This window comes from Amblyomma americanum, chromosome 1 (assembly GCF_052857255.1).
Source record: "Amblyomma americanum isolate KBUSLIRL-KWMA chromosome 1, ASM5285725v1, whole genome shotgun sequence".
NCBI lineage: Eukaryota > Metazoa > Arthropoda > Arachnida > Ixodida > Ixodidae > Amblyomma > Amblyomma americanum.
The window spans coordinates 940,157-954,430 of record NC_135497.1 but is presented as its reverse complement, the minus strand read 5'-3'; the positions used below and the strand labels follow the sequence as shown (position 1 = coordinate 954,430).

Sequence of the window (14,274 nt, the reverse complement as noted above, 5' to 3'; positions counted from 1 at the left end):
TCAACTAAGTTTTTATATCAACACTGAGAACATAAACACATGCAGATTATTCAAGTAGAAGTTTTATTCTTCATGACGTACCCTACAAATTTTAAATTATACTGAAAAGTAATAGAATGGAGTGCTTGTGCCAAAAATACTAAACCTCAACAACAAAGAGAACACAAGATAAAGGCAACAACATATTGCCCAAAATTTAAATGTTTGACAGAACAAATATGAAAAGAAAACCTCTCCACAACTGGAACAAAACAGCGTGATACCGAGCACACATTTGAAAATTGTTTCATCCAAATCCCCAGTCTGGTGCTCCAGCACTCTTCAGCCAGCATGTCATGAAATGTACCATAGTTCTGGTAGCTGTAAAGAGTATACAGCTGTTCCGGCATTTTGATATGTGAACAGTAACCCTTAATGACCACCAGGCTGAATACTTTCAAGAGGCTGTTCTAGTAACAAGACGCAGGAGTGGCCTAGTGGTCCGAGCATCTGCCTCGCAAGCAGGAGGTACGGAGTTCGATCCCCAGTGCCACTGGGTAACCAGCGGTGATACAATGGGTCGTTTCAATGGCCAGTTTAAAACTTGAAATAACCATGCTGCAATATATACAAAAAATTATTTGTGTGCTCTCTCTTACATGACATAGTTAATCATATCATAGTGTTGGTAGTACACAAAATTCATGTGTGGAACATATACATGCACTGTTTTTGTTCATATCTTACCTGCTATGTGCTGTTATGGCATGTTATGTGCTGGGAAAGCAACAGGTAGTGAGCAATGTTGTGTTGCAGCCTTTCTTCTGGTGGAATTTGAATCATGTGAGGTGCAGCTGAAAGAAATTGTTTCATACATAAGTATATTTCATGTAACACAACAAAAAGTGCACAGCCCCATCATGAGTTGTGGTTTGAACTAACAGCGAGCTTTTTACTACTCTATTTAACATATGATGCAAGTCAGTGATGCTGGAGGCACAAAACTAAATACTATGAGGTAACAAGAGCTAATATGGACAATCATGCCTTTAAGAGATATTGTCAATATATATTTTCCTGAATGAACTAAAGTTATCCTTAGAAGCATTCAGAGGAAGATAATTTTGCTAAACGCCTTTTGCCAGAATAGGCCTTTTATGAACCAGTTGCAAATGAATAGAATAACTTTAAGACCATGCTATGCATGCTCTAACGCCAAAGTAGTTGCATACAAGCAGTATACTATGCCCCTAGTTTTATGGTGGGCCTGTACTGCACAATTTTCATGCAAGGTAGTGGAAAGTATGTGCCATGAAACAGACCTCTGCTTGCTGCAACTGGCAAATAAGTACTGGGTTTTTAAGGCAGGAAAGAAGTTACATAGTTCCTTCTGCAGGTTTTGAACTTCAGGTTAGTTATTTGAAAAATATCAATCCCTGAACTGCAATAATTGAAGTTTTTAGCAAATAACATTTCCATTGTAACAATGGAAACGCTCTTTTATTTGAGGAATGACTTTTCAAAAGCCTGCGTTTCATGGTGGCTGTCAAGTAGCCCTGATAAAGAGAAACCAGTCATGACACACAACCAAGCCCTCGTAGCACATTTTCAACTATACCCTCATGATATAGCTTTAAAGTAAGTGTTAAGCAATACAAATACAAATCCCTTGATTTCCTTCATGATTTATCACTGGTGTATACATACAAAGATAACCGTACAAGATGTGGAGTGCATGGTACAGAGAGAGTAGGCAGATGGTTACTTGACACTCAAAAAGTGAACATGGGAAGGAAAAATCTCAGGGTGCTTGCCGTTTCGACAAGACAACTTGTTTTCGTCTGGGGTCAACATATACAGAGGAAACTTAGAATCAAGTGCAGGGTTGTCCACTCTTTGTGCGAACACGCGAGCACATGGCTGTGCTCTTTGGGCCACTGTGTCTGGCATTGCCACACATCGAAGTGTAACATGACACGAAGCACCACATCCAGCTGCATCTCCTCTTGCGCCATTTTGCAGCGATGAGTGGCTGCGCCGCACACAGTGGACCTCTAAAGAGTGCAGCCATGCGCTCACATGTTTGCACTAAATGTGGCCAGCTCTGTACATTCCGGAATTGGCATAATTATTTGAAAAGGCCTTGCACATGGTCAGAGGTTTCCCAACCCATAATTTCCCCCTCCTTTCCTGCTTTATTTAATTTATCGTTATACTTTAACCTTACGCCCTGCACCTCCTGACATCACTTCTCGGAACCTTGGCTGCCATACTCCTCCCCCTCCCCCTTCTTTTTGCCTTTTCTCCGAACCTGCCCTCATTTTCTCTTTTTCCTTCAAATTATTTTGCCCCCCCCCCTGGTATTTTATACTGCCATGCTGCTTAATTCCTTTATCCTAGTTTTTCAGGAAAAGGCAGCCAGCCATACCAAGCCACCTGTTGCGGCTGGACATAAAGCCATTCAAGCCCACTATCCACACTCCATACCCCGAGATTCGTTTCTACTGAATTGGTCTTTTTTGTTTTCACAGTTTTGCAGGTCAACCGGTTAATCTTCTTTAGCAGCTATAATGCCTGGTCAAGGTTCACGCTCCCCATCATAACGCCCTTCCCATATCGCACCCTCGTCCCACACAACAGGCCTTTCGCCTCGAAGTGAAAACCTTATTTAAACCCCACCAATGATGAACACTTTGCCAGACAAAGACAAGTCCTCTTGTCGAAACGTCGGCAAGCACCCTGACGCTTTTCCCTTCCTTATTCAGTTTGTGAGATACCAGGGACAGGTGTTCAAGCAGCCATACCACACTAATACCCCTGTCACACGGGCACCGCAAAGGCCTTTGAGAATCATATCCAAATGCGTAAGGAGTGCAGCTACCCAGTACAAATGTTCCGCCTTTGTTGCTAAGGGCTTTGGAGGCGAAGGCGCTCAACCGAGACCTTCGGAGCCCGAAGACGCGGCATTCGAGAAGCTGTGATCGCAGTACCATCCAAAGTCAAAAAGTAAAAGCAATAAAAAAATAGATAAGCTAATAATGTTTGAAAAAATTTTTTCAAATACGAAAGGTGTGTCTGGCTTTGGTTTTTGTACGGGCGTTTATGTTTTATGTTCAAATTTCAAGACAGTGAAAGTGTTGCGGCAACACCGAGCGCCCATGGTGGCCAAGGCAATACACGTACAAAACCTGCTCCTGCTGATGAGAGTAGCTGTTGCAGTACTTTTAAGGAAGCAATCAGAATAAAAAAATTGTCAAAGCTCAACGAATGAACAGAATACACCACTTTAATTTTAGAACACTCACTTCAGCCACCTCGAGTATAGCAGCGAGTGCTAAGCCTGAACGACTTTCACCTTTGGGCTGCACCGTGTAGCTGCATCGCTGCTCCTTTAAGCTTTCGCTCCTTTGGTGAAAAATGGCGCCTTTGCTGGAAAGGTCTTCGAGGAATGCCATGTGACAGGGGTATAAAGCACATTTTTTACTGACACGAAAGACTCAGTGCCTTTAGTTCTGACAACATTCTGAATCATGCTTTGGTGGCTTAGCATATCAAAATACTGGACATGACAAAATCAGCTAATTAGTGAGGGCTATTATTTGCTATAGGTAAAATTATAACATTCTCCTAAAATAATGAAAAGAAACCACCAGCACTGACATCAATGTACAATTTGGCTGTAACATACTGACATGACAATATAGTTACACGTAAATTCCCTTTTCGCACTTCAAAACTGCATGCATTATTTCTAGAAAGTGCGAGAACAGAAGCTCATACATAGTGCCAAAGAAAAGAGTGCATAATAGTACCACTTATGAGGTGTTTATCGGCAACTGCAATGAGCAAGGCTATGTTAATGGCAATCCAGAGTTATTATGTGTCTTACGAGCGCATGCACTTGGGAGGTGATAGCAGCTGTGGACGCAGCTGTCCATCGCAGTTTTGAGTCTGTCGAGATAACACATGGGGTAAGGTATTCCCTGTTTTGCTGCCGAAGGCAAAACCGTCAGCGAGTGGAGTTGCCTTGCTATTCACTGTCAATATCTACTGCTCAAAGTAAAGGAAACTAGGGCATAAAACATACAGCATTTCATATTATGCTTTGACCAAATGCAGTGAGAATGAAACAGACTAGAGACTTGTCTTATGACGTTTGCACTCTTTACTTTGCACCAGAGGAAAATAAATTTATGTACAGTTGACCTACTGCTTGCCACAGTCCTAGAAGAAATGAATCCAGGTCTCAGAAATTCTACGAGAGAATACTGATGCTGCATGTGCATGTCTCTGAACTGTTCTGAAATATGCAGAAGTTACCAATTTTTTTACTACCTGATTACATACTGTAATCTTTGCAAGGAATATGAGGTTAACGGACTGGGAAAAAATGTCAGGAATGGTACCTTTGGTACTGGGCACTTGGACAAACAAGTGACCCACTGGGCGTCCCCAGGATCTCTGCTACCAGGCACCCCTAGCAACAGTAGTCAATTTTCCAGATCCAAAGGAGCCATCCGAATGATTGCCGAAAAGTCAAGTTTAAGGACAGCAGATGCATGCACACAAAACAGTTTCAGTGTGATAAATGGTTTCAAATCTCTAGACTATATCTGGTAGTACACAAATTATCAGAACACCATCTCCCGCTCAGAATCATCTCAAAACACATTCGACACGCAGTACCAACATGGACAGTTCGTGCTTAATTGAATCCAAAAGTTTACGCTGATCGACCATTATTACTCTAAATAGAGACAGAAAGCGCATGCACGCTGTACTGATGTTATCGTGAACATAACATGCGACGAGACGCAGGGTTACAATACAAACAAAAAACCGCTTTCAAAATTTGAGAACAAAAGGCTCACCTTCTCACAAGTTCGCCAAACCGGAGACGTTGCCGAGTGGCTGCCGCCAAAGTCACTCGCAATGCACAGAAACAATAAAAATGCAGTGCCGCTGACTTTCCTTGAGCAATTCCAGTCGATTGAACTTCCAACTGTTCGCACCGACTACCTTTGCATGCATGTCGAAAAGTATAGAGGCTAGAAGGTTTGACTAGTGTCGTGAACGCGCCAGCGGAGAGGAAATAATTTGCAATGACGGCTCACAGATGGCGCTGCAGCTAGCAGGTGACACTCGTGACACCGTCGGAGGCGGACGCTTTTTTTCGGAGCTCCAGCGACTACGTCTGAAGCTAAGTGCCTTTTGGTTTTTGCGCTTGTACATGCTTTCGGGCAGTAGTTTTAAACCGAGTTAAGGGTAGAAAGGCTAGCGGAAGTGTGTGTGCCGAAGGTTTTTGCGTAGAAATTTTGGAAGGCTTTTACCTTGCGTATTGCTGAAAGTTTTTGGTGTAGGATTTTTGGCGGGCGTTTACGTTGCGTAGTGCCGAAGGTTTTTGTGTAGGAATTTTGGTGGGCTTTTACGTTGTGTAGTGCCGAAGGTTTTTTGTGTAGGAATTTTGGCGGGCTTTTACGTTGCGCAGTGTCGAAGGTTTTTGTGCAGGATTTTTAGCGGGCTCTTACGTTGACTAGAGCCGAAGGTTTCTTCTGTAGGAATTTTGGCGGGCTTTTACGTTGCGTAGTGCCGAAGTTTTGTGCAGGAGTTTTAGCGGGCTCTTACGTTGACTAGTGCCGAAGGTTTCTTCTCTAGGAATTTTGGCGGGCTTTTACGTTGCGTAGTGCCGAAGTTTTGTGTAATATTCTTGGCGGGTTTTTACGCATAGGAATTTTGGCGGGCTTTCACAAGGCGTAGTCGGCCGGACGATGGGTCGGCAAGCTAGGAAAGTTAAGGAGGACAAGGACGGGGAGTTAGTACAGTGTCAGGAGTGCGACCGTTGGTGTTACTTAGATGAGACAGGGTTCGGGAGCTTAGCCGAGGCGGGTGAGGCTAGCTTCGTGTGTAAGATGTGCAAGCGGTTTGGGGACGCCGTTCATGCGTTAAAAGGGGAATGGGAAGCTGGGTTTAATGCACTTAATGCGGACCGGCAGGTCGAACGAGAGGATCGGATTAAGCTGGAAGCTCAGGTCGCCTATTTGATTAAAAAGGAGGAGAATAATGCCGCCCTGTTGAAGCGAATGGTGGGCGAGATTAAAGAAGAGCGGGAAAAGCGGACCCAGCTAGAAAAACAGGTTGAAGCGCTCAGGTCGCGGCCGGCTGGGCACCCCAGTTCGGAGAAGTGTCAGGTGGAGGACGAGGCTCGTCGATCGTACAGTGCTGTAGTGCAGCGAGCATTGAGTGAGAAAAATGCGAACGAAATGAAAAAGGTTAAAGCGGGCATGGAAACTCGCGAAAATAGCGTACAGCGGCAGGAGAGTCAGCTAGAGCGATCCGGAGGCCAACAGATGGAATTAGGAAGCGAACGTTTGGGGCACAGGAGAGTTCTGGTGGTCGGGGACTCGAATGTAGCGAGGGTTGAGGGAGGCGTTCTGACGGCAGTGAAGGCAGACAGGCGGGTGCAGGTGGAGGCTCAGTCGGGAAAGTGCATGGTGGATGCAATGGCCAGAGCCCGGGAGGTGGTGGTGGGTAGCATGGATGGCGAACACCTTGTGGTCATCCATGCTGGTCTCAATGATGTACTGCAGGGGAGGAGCCAGAATCTTGAGACGCAGTTGGAGGTGGGGATGCGTAGGCTTAGAGAGGCCTCTGAGAGTGTGCATGTGACCATATGCACAATCCCAGAGGTCCAGAGGCAGGCTCGCGAAACGGAAAGGAGGGTCGTGGAGACTAATCGGGTAATTAGGCTATTGAGTCGACGACTAAGATACGAGGTGATGGAGGTCAACAGGGAAGTGTACGAGGTTAGGCCCCACCCTTTTGCACAGGATGGCATCCACTACGGTGGTGCCACTGGCAAGAAGGTGGGTAGTAGGATAGGTCGCCAGGCAACAGCTTTTTTGGGGGGACCCAGAGCTCTGAAGGAACCAGTGTAGAGAAGGAAGAATTAAGATCAAACGGACAATGGAATCATAGGGGAAGAAAGAGACGCAAGCGCCAGGGCCAAGTTAATTCAGATATAGGTTTCATTAACATGCAAGGTGGCAGGAATAGACTGAAATGGGAGGAAATAGAAGAACAGTTAAGACAGGAGGAATTAATGGTATATGGTTTAGCGGAAACACATCTTAGAGACATGGAGCAACCACCCTGTAACCCAGACTACGCATGGGAATATTGCAATAGAACCGAGGGCAGCAGAAAGGGAGGTGGAATTGGGGCATTCATTCATAAAAGTATGAATTTTCAAAGGGTTAGACTGGGATGCAGGGAACATTTATGGCTAAAAGGAACAGTGGCAGGCAAGCAAACACTCCTTGGCTTTGTATACCTGTGGACAGGGGTTAATGCCAAAGAGGAAAACAGGAAAATGTTAGAATGTATTGCAAGCGACATTGATGAGCTAGGAGGACAGGGCGAGATAATTATATTAGGCGACATGAATGCACACATAGAAGACCTGTATGGGAACACGGATTCGACAGGAAGCATGCTGCAGGACATGTGTGACAGGCATGATTTAGTTGTATGCAACAGCACCGAGAAGTGTGAAGGGCTCATAACATGGGAGGCGGGGAGTCTGCACTCGACGATAGATTATGCACTAATGTCACAGAGGATGTATAACAGATTAGGGGTAATGAGCATAGATGAAGATGGTTCCAGAAGTCTAGGTAGTGACCACAAGCGTATCAAGTTGAGCTTCAGAAGAAAAAGCAATGTAGGACTGAATCAAGATAAACAATCAGGGGGAAATTTTTACTCAGAAAAGCAATTGGAAGTAGCAGCCAAACAAATCGAGAAAGTAATTTTTGAGGATAGTGAAACAGAATGGACTTATACCAAATTAACTCGATTACTGGAGCTAGAGCTAGCTAAGGTGGGAGTAAAGCTAAAAGGGAAAAGATGCAAACCCAAGAGTTGGTGGGATGATGAGGTCAAGAGGGCAATAGAAAAGCGCAAGGAAGCATCCAGGGAACACAGATATTCCAAGAAGAGGGGGGAACCAAAAACCGAAGTAGACAGAAAATGGGATACCTTCATAAAGTGTAGAAAGGACGCATCCTATTTGATTAATGAGAAAATTAGAAGAAAGGGTGCCCAATGGATGTCAAAAGTAAATAAAAAGGATAGAAAAGCAGCCCAAAAATTCTGGAAACATCTAAATGCAATGAGTAATAAAACTAGGCTAGAACAAAGGTTTATTGTTACAGATGAGGGTATTCGACTAGAAGGGGATGAAGCAATAAAACACATAGGAACAAGGATGACGGAAAAATTTTCAGCACAGCACGTGGTACATAATTTATCGAAGGAGGATAGACCGGTTACAGCAATAGCTTCACTTGAGCAAGGAGAGTGGGAAAGGGCAGAGAAGAAGGTTCCTAGTGGCACATCAACAGGACCAGATGGTATCCCGATTATGTTGATAAAGAAGTTAGGACCAAAATCCAAGCAAACATTAATACAGGTAGTGAACAAAATGATAGTGGATGAGAAAGTCCCCGATGAATGGTGATTAAGTAGAATGAACATGATATATAAGGGAAAGGGGGACAAAGCAGACGTAAGTAACTATCGCCCCATAACAGTGACGTCTGTGGTTTACAGGGTGGTGATGCAAATTATAAAGGATAGACTGCAGGCTTGGGTGGAGAACGAGGGGGTGCTAGGGGAACTACAGAATGGGTTCCGGAAACAAAGGAGGTTGGAGGACAATCTATTTTCATTGACACAGTGTATAGAAATTGCGGAAAAGGAACATAGGCCCTTATTGCTAGCATTTCTGGATATTAGGGGAGCCTATGACAACGTTACTCAGGAGCATTTGTGGGACATATTGGGCACATTGGAGGTGGAAAATGGAGTAATTAATCTTTTAAAAGATATATATAGAGGTAACAGAGTGCTCATAAAATGGGAAAAAAATGTATCAGGGCCTGTAGAGATACAGCGAGGGCTTAGACAAGGATGTCCTCTGTCCCCTTTGTTGTTCATGTTGTACCTGCAAGGTTTGGAAGCCAAGCTAGAGGGGAGCGGACTAGGTTTCAACCTATCTTTTTTCAAGCAAGGGGAATTGATTAAACAGACATTACCGGGACTAATATATGCGGACGATATAGTGATAATGGCTGACAACAAGGAAGACCTGCAGAAGTTGTTAGACATATGCAGTACAGAGGGAGATAGATTAGGCTTCAAGTATAGTAAGGAAAAATCTGCAGTCATGACATTTAATGAAGAGGGCGGCGAGCATAGAATACAGGAGTTCGTGCTAAAGGTAGTGAATGAGTACAAGTATCTTGGGGTGTGGATAAATAACAGTGTTGAGTATCTGACAGAGCATGAAAAATATGTAATGAATAAAGCTAGTAGGAATGCAGCTGTCATGAAAAATAGGGCACTGTGGAATTACAATAGGTATGAGGTGGTAAGAGGGATCTGGAAAGGGGTGATGGTCCCTAGCCTGACCTTCGGGAATGCGGTCCTGTGTATGAGGCCAGATGTTCAAGCAAGGCTGGAAATTAGGCAACGGGGAGTAGGGAGGTTAGCTTTGGGAGCACATGGCAATACACCAAATCAGGGGGTACAGGGTGATATGGGATGGGCGTCTTTCGAGAGCAGAGAGGCTAGCAGTAAGATAGCATTTGAGGAACGATTGAGAAGGATGGAGGAAAAGCGGTGGGCTAGGAAAGTTTTCAGATACCTGTATATAAAGAATGTTGACACGAAATGGAGAAAGCGAACTAGAAAATTGACAAGCAAATATCTGGACAGCAGTAAGGGGGCAAATCAGCAATTATCGGTTAAGAAAAAGGTTAAAGGAACAGAGAGAGCTTTGTGGAAAACAGGGATGCTGACGAAATCGGCACTAGAAACATACCGGACCTTTAAACAGGAAATTGTCAAAGAAAATATCTATGATAATTGTAGGGGAAGTTCTTTGTTGTTTGAGGCCAGGACTGGAGTTTTGCGGACTAAGAAGTATAGAGTCAGGTACCAGGAGATAGACACTTTGTGCATTGCGTGCGGAGAGGAGGAGGAAACGGCTGAACACTTGATACTTTTCTGTAAAGGGCTTCACCCTACAGTGGAAGGCAGCGGAGCTGACTTACCCAAGGCATTGGGGTTTAGGGATAGTGAAGGGAAAGTGGATTTTAAGAGGTTAGAAGTAACCAAGCGAAGGTTATCTGATTGGTGGCTAAAAGCAAGACAGGAGTAAAATTTCACAAGACATGGCTAGGTGGCTTGAGCCACCGCCCGATGTAAAGGGTTCAGCCGTATCCATCCATCCATCCATCCATCCATCCATCCATCCATCCATCCATCGTGTTGTGCGCGCGCTCGGCAGCAATGCCGGGAAACTCATTTCGCTGCGCGCATCTCGCTGTAACGGCTGCGATATTCGTCTGGCCAAAGCACAAAATATAATACGAGTGTCCATATGTTTTGCGGTGCATGCGGCGTCGGTCAGCAGCGATATTCTCAGCAAACCACTATCGAAGCTACTGCTTCAGGTGGGCATAGACTGTTGAAGCCGCGAGCGCTTATATTTTTGCTTGTTTATCATCATCATCATTTATTTACCCTTAAAGGCCCTTGGTTTTCGCGAGAAAAGGAACATTTTCGCGGGAAAAGGAACAAGGGAAAGGTGCGCAACAAGACACTGACGAAGGGAAATGAACGAGCACAGCACGACACGCGTAGAAACAAGAAAGGCTCGTCATCCAAGAGATTGAGCGCGTCTTGTATATAACGAATGAGCGAAATTACGGCCTCACGTGTGGAAGGCACCATTCACGGATGGTCGTTACAGCCCCGAATACATTAATGTAATCACATAAATAAGGGAACAGAACATATGAACGCAATGTTTATTTACAGGAACATTTCACTGATGCAGTTTCACCGGCATCGCCTCAGTTTGAGCAGTTTTAATTTTGCTTCTCGCGATTGGACGCCTTATCTTTGCTCATTGCTTTAGTAAAAAAATGCAACCTCGTCAAACGTAACACTTAATCACATCCCTTGTAAGAGTGGGGGAGTGCTCGTTGCAGCCGACTTCTTGGAGTTCATGCCCTTGTAGAAAATGTAAAATCGACATCATGCTCCCAGCATGCAGCTCGTTTCTGCTGAAAAAGGCAGTGAATGCGTTTTCTAGTTTAGCTACTAGCACTTCAATGCGCTTTGGAGCGTACACCAAACCTCCATGGTCAGCCTGTCTCGTCAGTGAGGCATTCTAGATCTCATTTTTATCAGCCTGTAGGGGCAAATTAAATAGCCAAGGCAGATGCACATGCGGGGCATGGGAATCTTTTCAGTGATTTCCTAACAACGTAGCCACGGCATAGAAAATGAGTCGGCTGTTGCTTTTCTTTTCTACGCAGCCTTTATGGTCAACCATGCTGTCCTGCTCTTGCAGCACTGCTGAAGCATGTGCCAGGTTTCCCTCGTCCAACAGGTCATCAATTAGGCTTGCTATCTGTGCCGCCTTTTCTTTCCTTGCATCACAGGGCTGCAGAAGAGAAATTACAACCTCAGCTGGTGAATTTCCGTTCTTTGGCGGCTTTGCCAATTATTGTAGAAGGCAAGGTTATTACTATAAGCAAAAACTGCTCTGGAGAGGGGTGGTCATTGCAGCCGAATGATTGTCTTACAATTCCAAATAAATTGTTTAATTTGTCTTGGCTCAAATTGGCTGTCAGGAAATAATTGTATTTTAGTGATGACGTCGCATAATTCACAAGTGACAGTGTGCTTTTCAGCTTCACTAAGTCCGAAGGCACTCCCTGCACTGAGAAATCCACCGCCGTGCTCAGCGGCATACCGTTCCCATTCATTCAAGAAGGTTAGAAATTCTTCTAGAAAGCTGGCACTTGCTGACTCTGGGAGAAGCCCTTTGGAGAGGCCCTTGATGTCATGACAAATATCAAGCGTTCCATGAGCTTCACAAATCGTTCTGTTGGCTCCGTCGTACGAAAAATTTTGTCTAGCTTATCCTTGTAAAAAAAAAGTCCTTTCATAACCTCATCACTTAACAGCTGGAAGGCAAGGTAGACACGCATTTTGTCAAATGCATTCGGCTGCAAATAGGATAAAGTTAAATGTGGCATGACTTTCAATGTAAGCGCGTCTTTGTCAAACTACCACGCCTCTTTGATAACGCCGACGTATGCATTACCACCTAGGATCTGGACTCCCTTAGAAGTAAATGCATTCCTTATATATTTTACGATGTTAGGAAAATCAGAAAGGAAATGAAGGTTCCTTGTTCTGTCCACGGGATGTTGAACCTTGCACTTGATTTCCTGGGCTAATGCTGGAAAGATGGAAATGCGCTTCGATTAACACAATAAACAATATCGTGGTCACAATGCAGGCACAGATTAGCGAAGCGGAAGCGCACCAGAAAGACGCGCTTTCACTCGACGAGCGACACGAGGAGCTGCGGCGGCGGCATCGGCTTCTCTGCTCGCCTAACTCGCCTGCCGCGAACAGCGCCACCTACGCTAGCATCGAAACAGGCTTCGGCGTGGCGGCTGGCGCGGGCACCTGCTCACGACACTAGTCAAAACTTCTAGCCTCTATACTAAAAGTTAGCGGCGCAGCCACGCCATTTGCAATTTACGGAGCTACACGGGAAATTCATAGCGCCATTCGCGTATTCGCGCTCAAGCTCACGTCGCTGATGTCGCAAAGGCGCACAACGGCAAAAACATATAAGATGTATTTAATTTTACGGTAGCTTTTTTAGCTGACAACCTGAATCGTTTGATATATTGTTTTTTCTTTTCGTTGCATGAACGTTATTACCACCAGCGGCAGCGCAGCTTGGCCATGGCTAGCCATGGCGAAGTCGAAGCGCTAGCCGAGCCCGCAGTCGGAAACATGTGCGCAGTTAGCGCAGTGTGGAGTTGAATGCACAGGCACTATGGAATGGGTTTTTGTTCTTCCGTGTTCGCTGCGTGCGTCCTGCGCGTTTCGTGTCTTTAGTATGTGTGTGTGTATGTGTGTGGCCGGAACGCTGCATTGGAGTGTACATACAACAGCTCGCTGTCCCGTGCGCCATCGGTGCGTAGTAAAACGATCATGCAGAATGTGCGTTACAATGCCAGTGGCCCTGCACGAAAGAGGAGACTTGAAGCCGACGGAAAAGCTGCTCTCCCTCGTGGGACTGCAGGAATCTGGCGAGTAACAGTCGACGCGCGTTTCGGTGGATGATTCCGTTTACCACGCCAAAAAATTCAGCACTGGCCAACAGCAATGATGAACTGCTGCTGCATCATCACCTGTGTGATGTTTGTGACAAGCTTGTTGGATGTGAACGTGGCCATGAGTGGTATTCGCCGAGCAGTGGCCCTCAGGGCGTGGCACCAGTGGATACCTGAAGACGATTACTGTTTGCCCGTGCCCTGGCGCCTCGCATTCAACCGAGTGCTTTGGCGTTAATTATTTATATCTGAATTTCACACGTAGTTGAACTCGCAAATATTACAGCGTACAAACTTACCGTCGGAAGAGCACCCTTTTTCAGTTTTTTTAGGGAGGGGGTGGGGGAATTACCGTCTGCTCAAATTTAATGTCACTAATATTTTGAGCTTATTTTCTAAACAGGTGCCGTGGTGGCACTGTAAGCAATGCATTTACTGGGCAGAAGTTTATTTTAGGTTGTGTTGGCACAAGGTTAATGATTGTCATTGTACTGTGGTGCCATGTTCAAACAAAACACATAATTGTACACTCTCTTTGAATTATGTCTAATGAGGTAATAAATTACTGAGCAGCGAGTATGCACTGTGGTAAATGCGACGAACGTTACTGAATTACTTCACACTTGTCATGTTCTGTTGTCGTTAGTAATTACGTATGCCTTGGTGTCTGCTGCTTTCCAGTGTAGGGGTCGAGAGGCATGTCGAGCTCCACTTAGCAGTTTTTTTTCCTTCCACTCTCTACTGGCCAACGTGGTAAAATAAACTCAACATAATGGGTGATTGCTCAGACCTAGATTAGACTACCATTTCACTTATTTACTCTCAGGGCCAATTGGCATCGAAGAGAGGAGAGCGACTAACATAAATACATGTGTAGGCAGATTAATTAAAATGATCTTACACAGCAGACTTGAAGGCATTGGATGCAGTGGTGGACATGACGAAGGCAGAGAAGATGTGACAGCTGGAAACGTAGAAAAGTGGAGATCTGCGGGAGTTTGTACGCGACTTAAGGTGAACGCTAGCAAAAAATTAAGAAGGCGCAGAAGACTGAGGCCAGAGTGAAAACTGTAGTTTAACAGAG

At 45.0% G+C, this 14,274-nt stretch overlaps 1 long non-coding RNA gene across 1 annotated transcript; it reads right to left on the bottom strand.

Annotated features, from left to right (window-relative positions):
* Positions 1 to 542: 542 nt before the first annotated feature.
* LOC144130097 (uncharacterized) lies at positions 543 to 4,989 on the bottom strand. The gene is made up of 3 exons (XR_013313962.1): positions 4,851 to 4,989; positions 727 to 833; positions 543 to 597 (listed from the first exon to the last, which is right to left on the bottom strand). It is a non-coding gene; the product is annotated as an uncharacterized LOC144130097 (long non-coding RNA).
* Between the last annotated feature and the right edge of the window lie 9,285 nt (positions 4,990 to 14,274).